We start from the raw sequence: 14,681 nt of genomic DNA, 5'->3' as shown, positions 1-14,681 counted from the left end.
AATATTATTTATGCAACCCCATATCAAGATAGTCAAAATCTTTCTTAAACATTAGTAGGATTTTAATTAGGACATTTTAGATTATTTTCTTATCAGACCACTTGAAAATTCATTCCCTACCTGTTTCCTCTCTACTTAATAGGCATGATGAAGAGATTCCATAAAGAGAAGGTATATGAAACTCCAAACATAGCAGAAGTAACATAAGTGGAATTATCAAGAGGGAAAGAGTGAAGGGATTAACAAATATAACAGGCCAGCTCATGAATTTTAAAAGAATTTTTCCTTCAATATATTAAAAAACAAAACAAAACAGAAAAACAAGGTAGGTAGGATGTAAAGGCAATCATATAATCATTGCATTTAAAACTATTACACTGTAGAACAATAAAAATAAAAAATGGAGTAATTAACATGATCCATTGAGAGCTTAATCAAGGCCAACACTCTGCCCACTGTTAATTTTAAGTAATTTGCTGCTACTAATACAGTTTTTGAGACTGAACTCTATAGAAGGGAAGCAGTCTGCCATGGCAGCCACTGAGAACCAGCAGCCATGGCTCTGCGCTACCCCATGGCCACAGGCCTCAACGAGGGCTGCAAGGTGACTGAGAACGTGAGCAAGCCCAGGCACAGATGCTACCACCGCGGGCACCTCATCAAGTGCACCAAGTTCATGCAAGACACGATCCCAGAGGTGTGTGACTTTGCCCCTGGTGAATGGTGTGCCACGGAACTGCTCAAGGTCTCTAAGGACAAGAGGGCCCTGAAATTCATCAAGAAAAGGGTGGGGACACACATCCGTGCCAAGAGGAGAGAGGAGCAAAGCAATATCCTTGCAGCCCCGAGGAAGGTAGCAGCCAAGAAGGACTGAGCCCAGTCCCCTCTGTGTAATAAAACCTGTTCAGGAAAAAAAGAAAGCCAACAAACAGCCTAGACTGACCTTTGATGGTTCTGCTGAAAAATCTCAAGTTGCATTCCTAATATATTTTCTTGGTGAAAATAAAGGGTTATTTTTCTTTTCTTTTATTTTTTGACAAGAAAATTTGGTTTGGGTTGTGGATAAGGGAGAGGAGTTACTGTTTAACATTTAAGAGGCAATTAGCCAGTTAGTTGGTCCTACCTCTATTGCATAAGGCGCATTTTAGCATAAGGACTGAGCTGAGGCACCTTTAATAGTACGTAACTGACTTTTGTGTGGAGATTTAGAGTTCACAAGAACACTTTCACATGTATTATCTCATCTAAACTTCACAACAAGGAATGGGAAAGTGCTATTATTTTTTCCCACTTGACAGATAAGGAAATTGAGGTAGAGAGCACTTAAATAACTTGCCCCCAGATTATTTAACCCAGGTATTAAAGACACATAGTCAAGTTCTGACTTGTGTGGCTCCACTGGTTAGGTTTTGTCCTGCAAAGTGAAAGGTCACAGGTTCGATTCTCAGCCAGGGCACATCCATGGGCTGTGGGTTTGGTCCCTGGTAGGGGTGTGTTGGAGGCAGCCCATCAAAGGCAACTGACTGAGTTCCTTTCTCACATTTTTTTTTCCTCTCCCTTTCTCTCCTTGCCCTCTAAAAATAAATTTAAAAAATTTTAAAAGAAACAGAATCAAGAATTGAACCCAGGGCTTCCATCACAAATCCTGTATTCCTTCACTACAGTACAGCTACCAACTAAAAAAATAAATTAAATTGTAGCACCCCAGGGAGCTCTGAGAAATAAGCCTAGAGCTCTGAGCAGAGCTTTACTTGGTAACTGATAGAAATCCACTCAAATCCCTCCCCCCCCTGACAACTCACAGCTCAAATGTCATGGAAAAGAAACACTTCCTACCTCTCTCATCTTTCTCCCACCCCTGACAGCTCTTCTATTCAGACTGTCAAATTCTTCCTGCAAAGCATTTGGAACTCAGATCAAGGAAGGAGGGGGCACTTTGCCTTGATTCTCATGGCAGTGACAACTAAACTGGTACATTAATTGTTGAGGATGAAGTAGTGGCACAGATTATTCAAAGAACAGATAATCCCCAATTCACCTCTGGTTTTAAAACATCTCCTCTAATTTGATTGTAACCCTTTCCTGACCAGACCTGAAATCACCGATTGGAATTTAGGTTTAGACAGAAAGACACATAGTTTATAAAATTATTCACCTCCAGATAATTAAAAGTAATATATTGCTGAGAAATTGAATTAGATGTTGGCAGTCAATTAACTAAAAGACAATGTAGATACGGCACCAAGTCCAATCAAAATCATGTGCAAGCCAAAGTTATGGGAGAAGCCAAGGTCCATTAGTATGAACAGACGATCAGTTTGCAGCAAGAACTTATCTTCTATGCATCTAAAAGATCCTTGACTACAATATTGAGAAAAGACTTATATTAGTAAAAATCATTGCCCAATAACACAAATCAGGCTGTGCCCACATGCTAGGTAGTAAAGCAACTAAGTCCCAAACACAGAGAGCTAAATACTCTTTGGAACAATCCAGGAAGGCTTCTTGGGGGCCTTGTGTTATTTGTCAGTAAGTTTTCTTAGTCAGTTGTATATCTCACACTGAGCAGTGAGAGCTGTGTTCTGGGAATATCAGTTTTTAAAATTGTGCAGAGAAATTGGGAAAGGAGAACCAGAGATGAGGAAGGGCAAAATCTGAGGAACATCAGAAGGAGTAGCTTCTAGAACGGAGGAATCTAATAAGGATATCCTCACCAGGGAAACTGGGGTCTCCTCACTTGAGTGCTTCTCCTTAATTTATTATGATACCTCTGACTTCCAGAAAATCATCATGTCTTTCTGGACTTAAGTTCCTTCACCTGAAAATAACTAAGTTGACTTCTTTCTCTAACATGAAAGAATTCTGTGATTCCAGAAATTGATACCTTGGGGACAGGGGAAATGGTGCTTTAGTTGACTGACAAGAGGAAATTCAAAAAAGAAAATTCAGAAATTTTCCTCGTCCGGAGATTATATTATAAGTGTATTCTGTCTAAGAATGCTCCAGTCTTACTATGATCATAACTCTTATACTTTCTGAGGATATCCCTGTATAGCCTGAGTATATATATAGCTCCATTACTCTATGAAGGTGTCCACTCATACTCTGGGTATGACTCTGTTACTCTCTGAGTGTGTTCCAGGCACTTCCCTGGTTCTAAGGATTTTATTTTGCTGGATGAAATTTCCAAATTCTTCACTTCTGTTGCTACTACTAATAAAATACGTTTACTGGTAAATATCCCTTGCCTCTAAAATTCCTCATCTTTCTTTTACAGAATATAAGGGCTCAACAGTTAATCTCCAAGTCACCCCTGAATATGAAAAAAGATCTTTCTCTCACTAGTTGGAGGACAAGGACTGAGCCTCATTTTTGCATTTGTAGGAAGCAGTGTTGTCTCTCCTACATATTAAGTCAGTAAATGTAACACACATTGAATGACTGAATGAAGTAAATGAATGACAAAGTTTCAGTTCTTGACACTGTGGGAAACTGTCATAGCCCTAACAGCCCTAACAAAAAGAGACATAATCAAGAACACTCCACACTACAGTTTTTAAATATATCCATATTGCCCTGGCTGGTGTGGTTCAGTGAACTGAGGACCGGCCTGCTCAATTCCTAGCCAGGGCATGTGTCCAGTTTGTGGGCCAGGTCCCCAGTTGGGGGCGTGCAAGAGGCAATAGATTGTTGTATGTCTCGCATATAGATGTTTCTTTCCCTCTCTTTCTCCCTCCCTTCCCCTCTCTCTAAAAATAAATAAAATTTAAAATATCCTATCTGAGTGACTATTCAAGAATAAATAATATCCAACTTCCGGCCAAGGTGGAGGCATAGGTAGACACACTGTGTCTCTCTCACAACTAAGAAGGCATACAACTACCTCAAAACTAAAACTAAAACAAAAAAACAAAACCCGGAAATTCCAGAAAATCAATCTACATGGAAGTTTAAAAAACTAAGAAATAAAGAAGAAATACTCAGCCAAGCAGGTAGGAGGAGTGGAGCAGGTGGGCAGGCCGCGGTGGCGGTGGCAATGGTGGTGGCGGGCAGTGGTGGGTGGTGCTGCGTGGAGGCGGGCGGTGCTGGGTGGCGGTGGGCGGTGGCGCTGAAAGTACAGCCATACATTTTAAAAGTAGGGAGGGAAACCTGGGAAGTGATCTCAGCCCCAGACCAGACTGCACAACTCATGGTTCCAGCACCGGGAAAATAGAACCACATTGCTTCTGACTGTGAAAACCAGTGGGGTTTGGGGCAGAGGAAGAAACTGCTGGTTTCTCAACGGAGTCTGCTTGTTTAGTACGGGAAGTGGGAGAAGTGCCTGTAAAAGGGGCGAGTGCTAAACAAGTGACATTGTTCCCTCTCTGACACCTTCCCACAAACATACAGCACCACAACGTGGTGAAACGGATCGCCCCGTACTGATGAATACCTAAGGTTCCACCCCATAACATAACAGGTGCAACAGCTCTACCTGAGACACAGAGGCAAAAACAGAAAGGTGTCAATTGAGGAGACAGAGAAGTATGGCCCAAAAGGGAGGGCAGATCAGGGTTCCAGTGGGAGAACTGAATGACGAGATAGCTCACCTAACAGATGCAGATTTCAAAACACTGGTGATGATGCTCACAGGCTAGACAGACAAGATTAAGTACAAAAAATGCATAAAGGAAGAAATGAAGACTATGCTAAATGAAACAAAGGAAAACCCACATGAACTAGTGGTGAAGGGAAGAAAACCAGGATTCAAATCAATGACTGGAACATAAGGAATGAAATAAACATTCAGCCAATAAAGAATGAGGAAACAAGAATTGAAAAAAATGAGGAGAGGCTTAGACACCTCTGGGACAACTTTAAATGTCCAACTTCCAAATCACAGGGGTGCCAGAAGGAGAAGAGGGAGAGCAAGAAATTGAAAACTTATGTGAAAAAAATAACAAAGGAAAACTTCCCTAATTTGGCAAAGGAAATGGAAATACAAGTCTAAGAAGCACAGAGTCCCAAACAAGCTAGACCTAAGGAGGACCACACCAAGACACATCATAATTAAAATGCTGAAGGTTAAAGATAAAGAGAGAATCTTAAAAGCAGCAAGAAAAAAGAAGAGAGTTACCTACAAAGGGGTGCCTATAAGACTCTCAGCTGATTTCTCAAAAGAAACTTTGTCAGGCAAGAAAAGACTGGTGAGAAGTATTCAAAGTGATGAAAAGCAATGACCTACAACCAAGATTACTCTATTAAGCTCTCATTTAGAATGGAAGGGCAGATAAAGTGCTTCCCAGCCAAGGTAAAGTTAAAGGAGGCCATCATCACCAAGCCATTATTTTATGAAATGTTAAAAGGACTTATTTAGGAAAAAGAATATCAAAACTATGAATATTAAAATGCCAACAAACTCACAACTATCAACAACAGAATCTAAAAAACAAAAACAAAATGAACACACAACCAGAGTGGGAACAGAATCATAAGTATGGGGAGCATTTGGAGAGGTATCACCTGGGAGGGGTAAGGGGAAGAAGGGGGGAAATGGTGCAGGGGTTAAGAAGCATAGTTGGTGAGTGAAGAATAAACAGGGAGATGTTAAGAACAGTACAGGAAAGGGTGAAGCCAAAGAACTTATATGCACGACCCATGGACATGAACTAAGGGGGGTGAGATTGCTGGAGGGAGGGGGGTACTGGGTGGAGGGGAGCAAAGGGAAAAAATTGGGACAATTGTAGCAGTATAGTCAATAAAATATACTTAAAAAAAGAGTAAATAGTATTCTATGTAGGTAGTTATTCTAGAATCATGTATGGTGATTGTGCATATTAACTGGCTGTCATAGCATAACCCATTTCAAATGGGCGTTCCTTTAAAAAAAAAATCACAGGGTAGCAAATGTAAACTTTGCTAAAATGTACCTACATATATAATGTTCCATATTGACTCTAAACAAGGGCATGAAGAGTTTGGTGTGCTTGTGAAGAAAAACAAATTAACCCACTCAGTGAATTTACTGTGTTTGAATACAAATAATTAGATGGTACTTAATTCTGTATCCACTTTTTAAATTGAACCTTATACTAGTGGTGAAGTTTTTTATTCTTGCTGACACCATTACAGAATGACAAATGAGATTTCTCTCAGTGTGAGTGAATTATCTTAAGTATTCAAGAAAAGAGAAATTATAGGCACAGTCCAAGCAAGTAAAGATTATGCCATGGTCCTATTGGTTTGGGGTGGTATTTTTATTAGGACCAGAGTTATCAGAATATGTACCATATTTCTCTTTCAAGTATTATCATTTCTCAATCAATGAAGACAAATATGAGTCTGAGGGAAGATAAAACTTTATGGAGGATATTCTCCCAGTGATTTCATTGCAGATCAAATGAAAAAATCTAGTGATGGTATGGTGCTCTTATTAAAATTGATCAGCGTGTGGTCAGACACTGCGTGAGGTGCTTGGTTGCTTCCAGAGACAAGAACAGCAAAGTTGGGACATGGAATGACACTGATGAGCCACTTGCAGTGGGGATGCTAAACACTTCAGTTTTATCTCTGAGATACTTAATAAAGTACACTACAATCTAAAAGAGAACATCCCATTTTTGTTGACTACAGTAAATTCAATTACAAGATGGTTGTGTTTCATAGATGAGGTCAAGCTAGTGTAGGAATTGAAACAATACTGGAAAAGCTCAAGTAAACGTAGGCCATCCTCAAATGGCTTAGGTTTGGAAGAAATTACTTTATCTTAAATATATTGCTAAGTTAAAGGTTGATTTCCTAAAATAGAGACCATGCACATATACTGTTAGCTGATTCATAGGTACCACTGGCTCTAACCCTATCAGGCCCAGAGCTTCCTTTTCATAACTATTATCTTGTAACTCCTCCTTATTGTCCTTGCAATGAAATTCATAGATGATATAATCTACCTACACATACAAACATACTCTCAAAAATCATTATGTTGTGAGAACTAAAGTAGGCAAATTCACAGAAACAGAATGTAGAATAATGGTTGCTCAGGGCTGGGGGATGGGGAGAGGAGGGCATGGGGAGTGTTTAATGGGAACAGTTTCAGTTGTGCAAAATGAAAATAGTTCTACAGATAGACGATGGTGATGGTTGCTCAACAATGTGCGTGTACTTAATACCACTGAACTGTACATGCCAAAAGGTTGAGATGGTAAATATTTGCTTATATGCATTTTACCATAATTAAAAAAAGTTATTATATTGACCTACTTGTAATATAAAAGGGAAATAAAGGGAAAGTAATTTTTTCCCCAAATAATATGAATAGCATAGTGTTAATGCCTGGGCACGACCAAGCTAGAAGACATAAGGAGTTGGTCAGATGCTGGCTGTCTACGGAGTCATCATGAATGTGAGTGATACACATGCACTCTGATGTGTGTGTTTCCAGAGCAGTGATACTGAGAATGGCATTTATCAGCTGGTGAATGACTCGGGAAGTTCTGCACAAAACAAAACACAGTTTTCTCTTGATATATATGGTAATTGCATTTTTGGAAAATGCAGCATATTTAGAATTATGTAAAAGGTACATTGTGTTTATATGTAAAACAAAGTTGGATTCTTAGATAATTATAAGCGTTTTTGTTTTTTTTTTTCCACGTATATATTGGGTTGTGAAGGACACAGGATAAGTCTTTGTGGTTCAAGAGCATTCCTAGCATTGCAGGACATCTCCCATCCCTGGCCTCTGCCCACCAAATACCAGGAGTACCACACAGGCATTGTGACAACTAAAAGTCCCCCCAAATTTCATCATGCCCCTTTTTGAGAGCCGCTGACAAATGCTCCAGATCCAATCACCCTCCCACTAATGCTGTCTCAGATTTCTAATTCCACTAGGATTCTCTCACTCCTGCAACTAATAGTTTGCATGTCTTTTATCAATCAGAATTAGTAAATAATTAAATGACTTTTAACCATGTTGCTCAATTAGCTAAAAAGCAAATAACTGAGAATCTTAAAGAGACATCCCTTTGTCTTTCTACTTTTATAAAAGCTGACAAATAAATGAGCTGATATCAGATATTGGTTCTAAAAATTAATCCTTGGTGCGAGTTGCCAAGGAATTTCTCACCCCTGCCTTTCAAGCAAGTAGGATATCCTGATATGGCTCCAGTCAAAGTGAGTCTCAGTTAACACATACTTCTACCATGATCTTTAAACTAAAAACGTTCATAATTCTCAAGAATGCAAATGCTTTGAGGGTGTGCCATCATTTTCACATTTCTCACAGTGCCTCCCATGTAGCCTTGAGCAGAGAAGTCACTCAATAAATATCTTTTGAAATGAATTGAGTTTGCTCATGTAAAATATTTATAGTAACTACCAATATTGAATTAATAAAAAATGCCTGCTTTAATACTTCTGGTTTAGATGGAATTTTAGTGGATTGTATTTCACTTTTGAGTATGTCACCACCTCACAATCAATGAAGGCAAACATAAGTCAGTCATAGTGAAGATCAAAACTCTTTATGTAGGTTATTCTTCCAGTGACTTCATTGTAGATAAAAATGAAGTAACCTGAAATCTACAGAGTAATTATGTCAGATAGCCTCACGTCATCATTTATTCATTCCCAGGATAAAACTGTTGCTCCTAGGCCTTACAAGAAACAAGTTTGGCTAAGGCAAGCAACCCCCAATTATAGTGATATCTTTGCCGTGGAAAAGAAAAAAAGAACATGTGATTAAATTTTGCAGGTGCAACAATCCTGCCACCACACACCATGGAGGAAACCTGTGAAATTATCCTGAGCAATTTTCTCTAGTGTAATTTGGAAATTAGCCCAGCTGGAGACATAAACCCACAATTTCCTCTGCTATTGTCTTATCACATTTATCTTGTCTTAAATGCTGAGACTCCTGTTGCAAACACACACACACACACAGGTTTGAACACTGAAATTTCAGCAACAGAGCAGAATATTTCAGAAGTTTGAAGTCTGGGCCCATTGACCTTCATGCTGGCTATAAAGACCATAAAAACCAACGGAAAGTTCTGGAGGGCAAAACTAATGTGCCAGAAAAGCCTTGCTGAGTCGTGGCAATGCAGATACTCGTGCAGACTTGAAACGCTGAGGGCTGTGCCAAAGCCTGCCTTCCTTGGAAACCGCAGGCAGCCATGGGCAGGGAAGCAAGGCTTGTCAACACCAAATTCTGCGACCCGCAGAACCCTTTGTAACTTTCCTCCCATCTCTTCTGCGGTGGAGGAGGGGCCTGATCTCACCAGAACAAAAAGACAAGCCAGCAACAGTGTGGTCTGTTTTGTTTCTGCACGGCCCTATCTGTGTGACTTGGGGAAATGGCTTTCTTAGCCTCAGGCTCACCATCTGTAAAAGGAGAGTATTTTCCAGAGCGCTTTGAATCTTCAAAGAGATGACTCTCGTCCATTATTCAAATATTTGTACGTCTTCTAGGCTCTTTGGGTCAATCCTGATGGTGCTCTCCTACTTTCTCAGGGAGTTAGGATCACTCAAAAACTTGAGAATGTTGTCTTCCCTTTCTCCTCCCCAAAAGCCTCATGGAACGCACTGATCTTTTGATTGATTGTTGGAGCTTCTGAGAGAGAGCCAAGGGTTGAGATGCTAGTGTCAGCCATGGCAACACTCGGTGTCATTTTATTATTAACATGACTTGCTCACTCTAAATTCATACAAATACTTATACATAAAATATCCACAAAAGAACACACTCCATATGTGTCTTGATACTCATATATATGTTTTCCATTTGAACATCACTGCTTCCAGGAAGCCTAATCTCAGGAAGGGCAAGTGTCCCTTTTATACCTTTCTGCACCTAAGTCTATCAGAGCACTTATTACTTTGTATTGTAATTGTGTGTTTATTGTCTTTTGAGCTATCTGACTACAAATTCCTTGAAGGCAGAGGTTGTATTGTTTATTTCCTTTTCACCTGCGATTAGTATTGTACAATGCATAACCTTCCCGCCCCACAGGAATTCAATATGTTTGTTAAATCGATGGTTGGATACGTAAGTGTGTAGACCTAAATTAAGATTTTAATGTATTTTTGCCATTGCCTTGATTTAATTTATTCATTTTTATAAGTTGTTTTTAAACTTTCAAGAATTATAGCCCTGGCCAGGTTGGCTCAGTTGGTTGGAGCACGATCCTGTGCAGCAGAAGGTTGCAGGTTCAGTTCCTGGTCAGGGCACATACCTGGGTTGCAAGTTTGATCCCTGATTGGGGCGTGTATGGGAGGCAACTGATCGATGTTTCTCATTTCTCTCTCTCTCTCTCTCCCCCTTTTCTTCTCTCTAAAATCAATAAATAAAAAATATTCTTGGATAAGGATTTTTAAAAAAGAGTTACAGAGGCTACTTGTAACCATTTCAAATAATTCAGAAGTACACAAAGAGGGAACATAATAAGTCTATTTTCTATTCCTTTCCCCAGAGGAAGTCACTGTTAATGCCTTTTCTTTGTATTTATAAACATATATTTAATAAATCAAAATATATTTCAAACAATATAACACAATTACATTTTAGGTATTTTCCTTATCTTGCCTTTTTTTCCTACTGTGTAAAATATCTCATTTTTATTTTTTATAAGCTCAGAATATTTCTTTGTTCAGGTATTCATATTCTTATTTGTTCATTATAAAAATGTTCAATACATTTGTTTTAAAAAATCAAACAGTGCAGAAGGTACTCAGTGCTCCTCTTGGCCATTCCATACCTCACAGGTAAACACTTGTAATTTGCCTAGTTTTACTACTTTTGGTTGTTATTGCAAAACTCCAAGTTACTTCCTGATTTCTCAACACTGGATAGCATCTGTTGATAGTATCTATCAAGCCCTCGATATGAAAGTTGAAGAATTTAGTGCTTTTACTCAGCCTCTCTCCCCCATCCACTTCCTTCCTATCCTATCCTATCCTATCTAGTTATTTTAGTGGTTATACTGTTGAGCTTATATAAAGTCCTTAAATTTTTATTTGCCCCATAACCTGTAGCCAGCAGCTACTGACAACCTGTTGTGTGTTTTTCAGATGTGAGAGCATCTACACTGCCTTCTCTCTCCACTTCTCCAAACTTCTCTCAGCTACTGTCAAGGTCTGTGCTATTTGTATCTGGGCTTTAGCAGTTTCTAGTTTCTGTGCAATGCCTCTGCTTTTGGCAACCAGAAATTAGTTGAGATGTCTTGTCTGTTGATAACACCTATCTTGTTGTTAGAGTTGTTACAGACCAATTCTTTTTCAGGATTTCTTTTTTATTATCTTAATGGGGCTTGGGAATGTAGTAGAGACAAATTCTTAGCCTACAATCTGGGCTCTCCTCCTTCTTTTTGAGTATGATTGTTTCTTTCAGATGCAGTCATTCACATTTCTTAATTCTGAATGCTCTTAAATACAATTGTGTACATGATTTGAATTGTTAGAAAGAATATAAAGATTTGGCTCTGGCTGGTGTGGCTTAGTTTGGTTAAAGCATTGTCCCGTAAATTGAAAGGTCACAGGTTGGATTTCTGGTCAGGGCACATACCGAGGTTGTGTGTTTGATCCCCAGTGGGGACACGTGGGAGAGGCAACTGATCAATGTTTCTCTCTCACATTGATGTTTCTCTCCCTCTCTCTCTCCCTCCTTTCCCCTCTCTCTAAAATCAATAAGCATATCCTCGGGTGAGGACAAAGAAAGAATATAGATTTGGGAAAATGTCACTTATGATTACTATTTCCATGCCATAATCACTGTACTCCAGCTTTTCCTATTTATGCATCTCTACTTTGCTTTCTAATAAGCAATTATAGCAAGTTCTTCTATAAATAGTGATGTAAGATAAATAAATCACTTTTACAAACTTTGGTAGTGTAATATAATTTATAAAAGAGCTTTACTGGCTTTAATGAAAATATATTTATTTATCCTGAAATTAAAACTCTATCAAGGAATTGAAATGGCTTGTATCACAAACTATTGTTACCATTGGTTCTTATGTCCTATATACCAAGTAGTTCATAAACTCTTTGAACAATTACAAAGAACTTTTGAGGCTGCATCTTATTCTTTTTTATTTTTTTAAAGATTTTATTTATTTTTTACTTTTAGAGAGAGGGGATGGAAGGGAGAAAGAGAGGGAGAGAAACATCAATGTACGAGAGATACATAGATCTCCTGTGTCCCCAACTGGGGACCTGGCCCGCATCCCGGACACGTGCCCTGACTGGGAGTGAAACCAGTGATCTTTTAGTTCACAGGCCAGTACTCAGTTCACTGAGCTATACCAGCCAGGGCTCTTATTCTTTAAAAAAAAAAAAAAGAAAAATTTGTACCCACCAAAGTGTGTGTCATGTAGTTGACATTTGGTGAGGTTTGCTGATTCATCACTGCAGACTGCTAGGCTCTATGCCATGGGAACAGCATGATTTGACCCATTTCCTACCTAGGTCACTGTATGAAGGAGCCCTAGGAATGCCTGACAAATTCCCTTTTAGTTATAATTATGCATGACTCCTCTTCCCCTTCTTGGTATCCCCATATTAAATGCAACAGGGAAACTGATTTCAATTACAGTGGATGCCTTCCCCTTTCAGTTCATCAAATTACACATGCACCACTTCCGTGGGGTTATCCAGTATAATTCTTAGTACTGGGAAGCATGAACAGGGTGCCAATTACTTAGGAAGTGCCCATTAGGAATTAGAAAGCAAATATAATTACCACATGCCAATCGTATAGGAAATAAGAATGCTTTTCAACAAAGCCAGGCTTATTTTATATGCCCTATATATCTCCCACAGGATCTGTTCTTACCTGTTTTGTTTTCTCACTCCACCAAATACTGACTATGTATGGAAGAAAAAGATGTAGGAACTAGGAAACATAAGACTGCAAATTCCTTATCTGTCTTACTCCATTATGTCTACGGGACATAGTTGTGCACTTCATAGGTGCTATAACCATACCTACTGGATCTTTTTAATAACTATAGTGGAAAGAAACTTAAATGTTTTTAAAATGAGGGCTTTTTCTTGACAACACACACCCCCCCCACACACACGGCACGCAAAGGCCTGAATGTGGTATTTACATTTATAAAAACTTCTAGATCTAGAAATTACTTTATGATTAACAACCTACCCACCTCACTCCTAATTTCACAATCGGTGTAAATAAGGTTTAATCTTACAATGTGACTACAAGACCAAAAAGCCCCTCTCCTAGGTTTATGCCCTATAATCTCCACTTGATTATAATCGCTCTGTGTGCAAAGACCTCTTGTATCTGCCCCAACCTCACCTATATTTACTATGGTCCTATGCCCTTAGCAATCACAGTGTATTTGGTTATTGGTAATTGTTTTATTTTGTGTGTTACCTTAGGAACTAACTAAATTAGACAACTGTTTTGCAGATAATTGTAGAGAAAACTGTACATTTTTCAAAGACTGTCATCTAGAGTGTTCAACCTGATTTAGTTAAGTTTACTTAACGTTTTCCGTACTGCTTGCTCTAGGAAGCTTAATTTCCTTCTTAGTTGTGTTCAACTTAAAATACAAATATTACATAGAAACATTTTTAGGAAAAAAATAAGTTTTTCATAAATTACATGCAAAATTCAGACGTAATTTCCCACCACCAAGATTTCATGTTTCTATTCCTTATTAGCATGCAGAAACATTCAGTGAGGATAAATTAGTTCAGAAATGGCAAATCAGAGCCTGAGAACAACAGGTAGGCACCTAAGTATTTGTTTTTGATTCTTAAGCTGGAAAAAGAAAACCAAAGAAATTTCTCAGCTTCAGAGTAAAAAACAGCACATAGATGCCTACCTATTGGTCTCAGGCTCTGCTCTGACCATTTCAGGATTTCTTCATCATTGGTGCTTTATTCCCAGGAAGGGAGAAGGAGCCTTGTTTATCCTGAGTCATGGAGAAAGTGCAGACAGAGAAGAAAATGTGAGCTGTCCCATATTTGCCTCTTCTCCTCTATTAATCCAGTTGCATGGAGATGGTGGCCAATGGTAACTTGGTCCTCACCGATTCTCTATGAGGTAGATACGTTCCATCTACATTCCATCTATAGTAAGACGTCCCATGTTTATGAGAGTTCAGGCTCCACCTGCCCAATGCCAAGAGGATGAGTTGCAAAGAGAGGTGACTCATTTAGTCAACAAATATCTATTGAGTACCTGCCACATGCCAACTCCCGATCTAGGCTCTGGGAATAAACAGCGAGCATGGCAGACAAAGTTTCTGCGCTCATTCTTGTAGGGGAGATAAACAAGAGCATAAACATATGATATAATGTCAGGTATCCTGAATGTAATAAGGAAAAACGAAGCGGGATTAGCAGATAGAGCAGAAGAGCCAGGGAAAGGCACTATGGAGTGGGAGGGGCTTGCTGCTGGTAAGGGCAGAGCCTGTGATGTCCAGAGTCTGCAGGTTCAGTGAGCCCTGATTCTGAAGTGAACCTGGCACCTTAATCATTGAACCAGATCTACATTTTGGTAAGGACAGTACACACTGTAATAATACTCCAGGACAAATAGCGGCTGGGAGAAGGCCTTTGTCTTCCGAAGTTGTAGATGTGATTTATTAGTACTGTTATTACTATAACCGTTATTACTGCTGCCGGCCTTGGTAATGAAGTTCTCGTTATTTCCTGATCTTATTCTACAA

General features: G+C 39.1%; 1 pseudogene; it reads left to right on the top strand.

Annotated features, from left to right (window-relative positions):
- Positions 1–506: 506 nt before the first annotated feature.
- Positions 507–874, top strand: LOC150002724 (large ribosomal subunit protein eL36 pseudogene; annotated as a pseudogene).
- Positions 875–14,681: the final 13,807 nt, after the last annotated feature.

The sequence above is a fragment of the Furipterus horrens genome, unplaced genomic scaffold, assembly GCF_987537825.1.
Source record: "Furipterus horrens unplaced genomic scaffold, mFurHor1.1.pri manual_scaffold_8, whole genome shotgun sequence".
NCBI classification, from domain to species: domain Eukaryota; kingdom Metazoa; phylum Chordata; class Mammalia; order Chiroptera; family Furipteridae; genus Furipterus; species Furipterus horrens.
The sequence above is the reverse complement of the archived record's forward strand: the minus strand, read 5'-3'. Positions and strand labels throughout refer to the sequence as shown.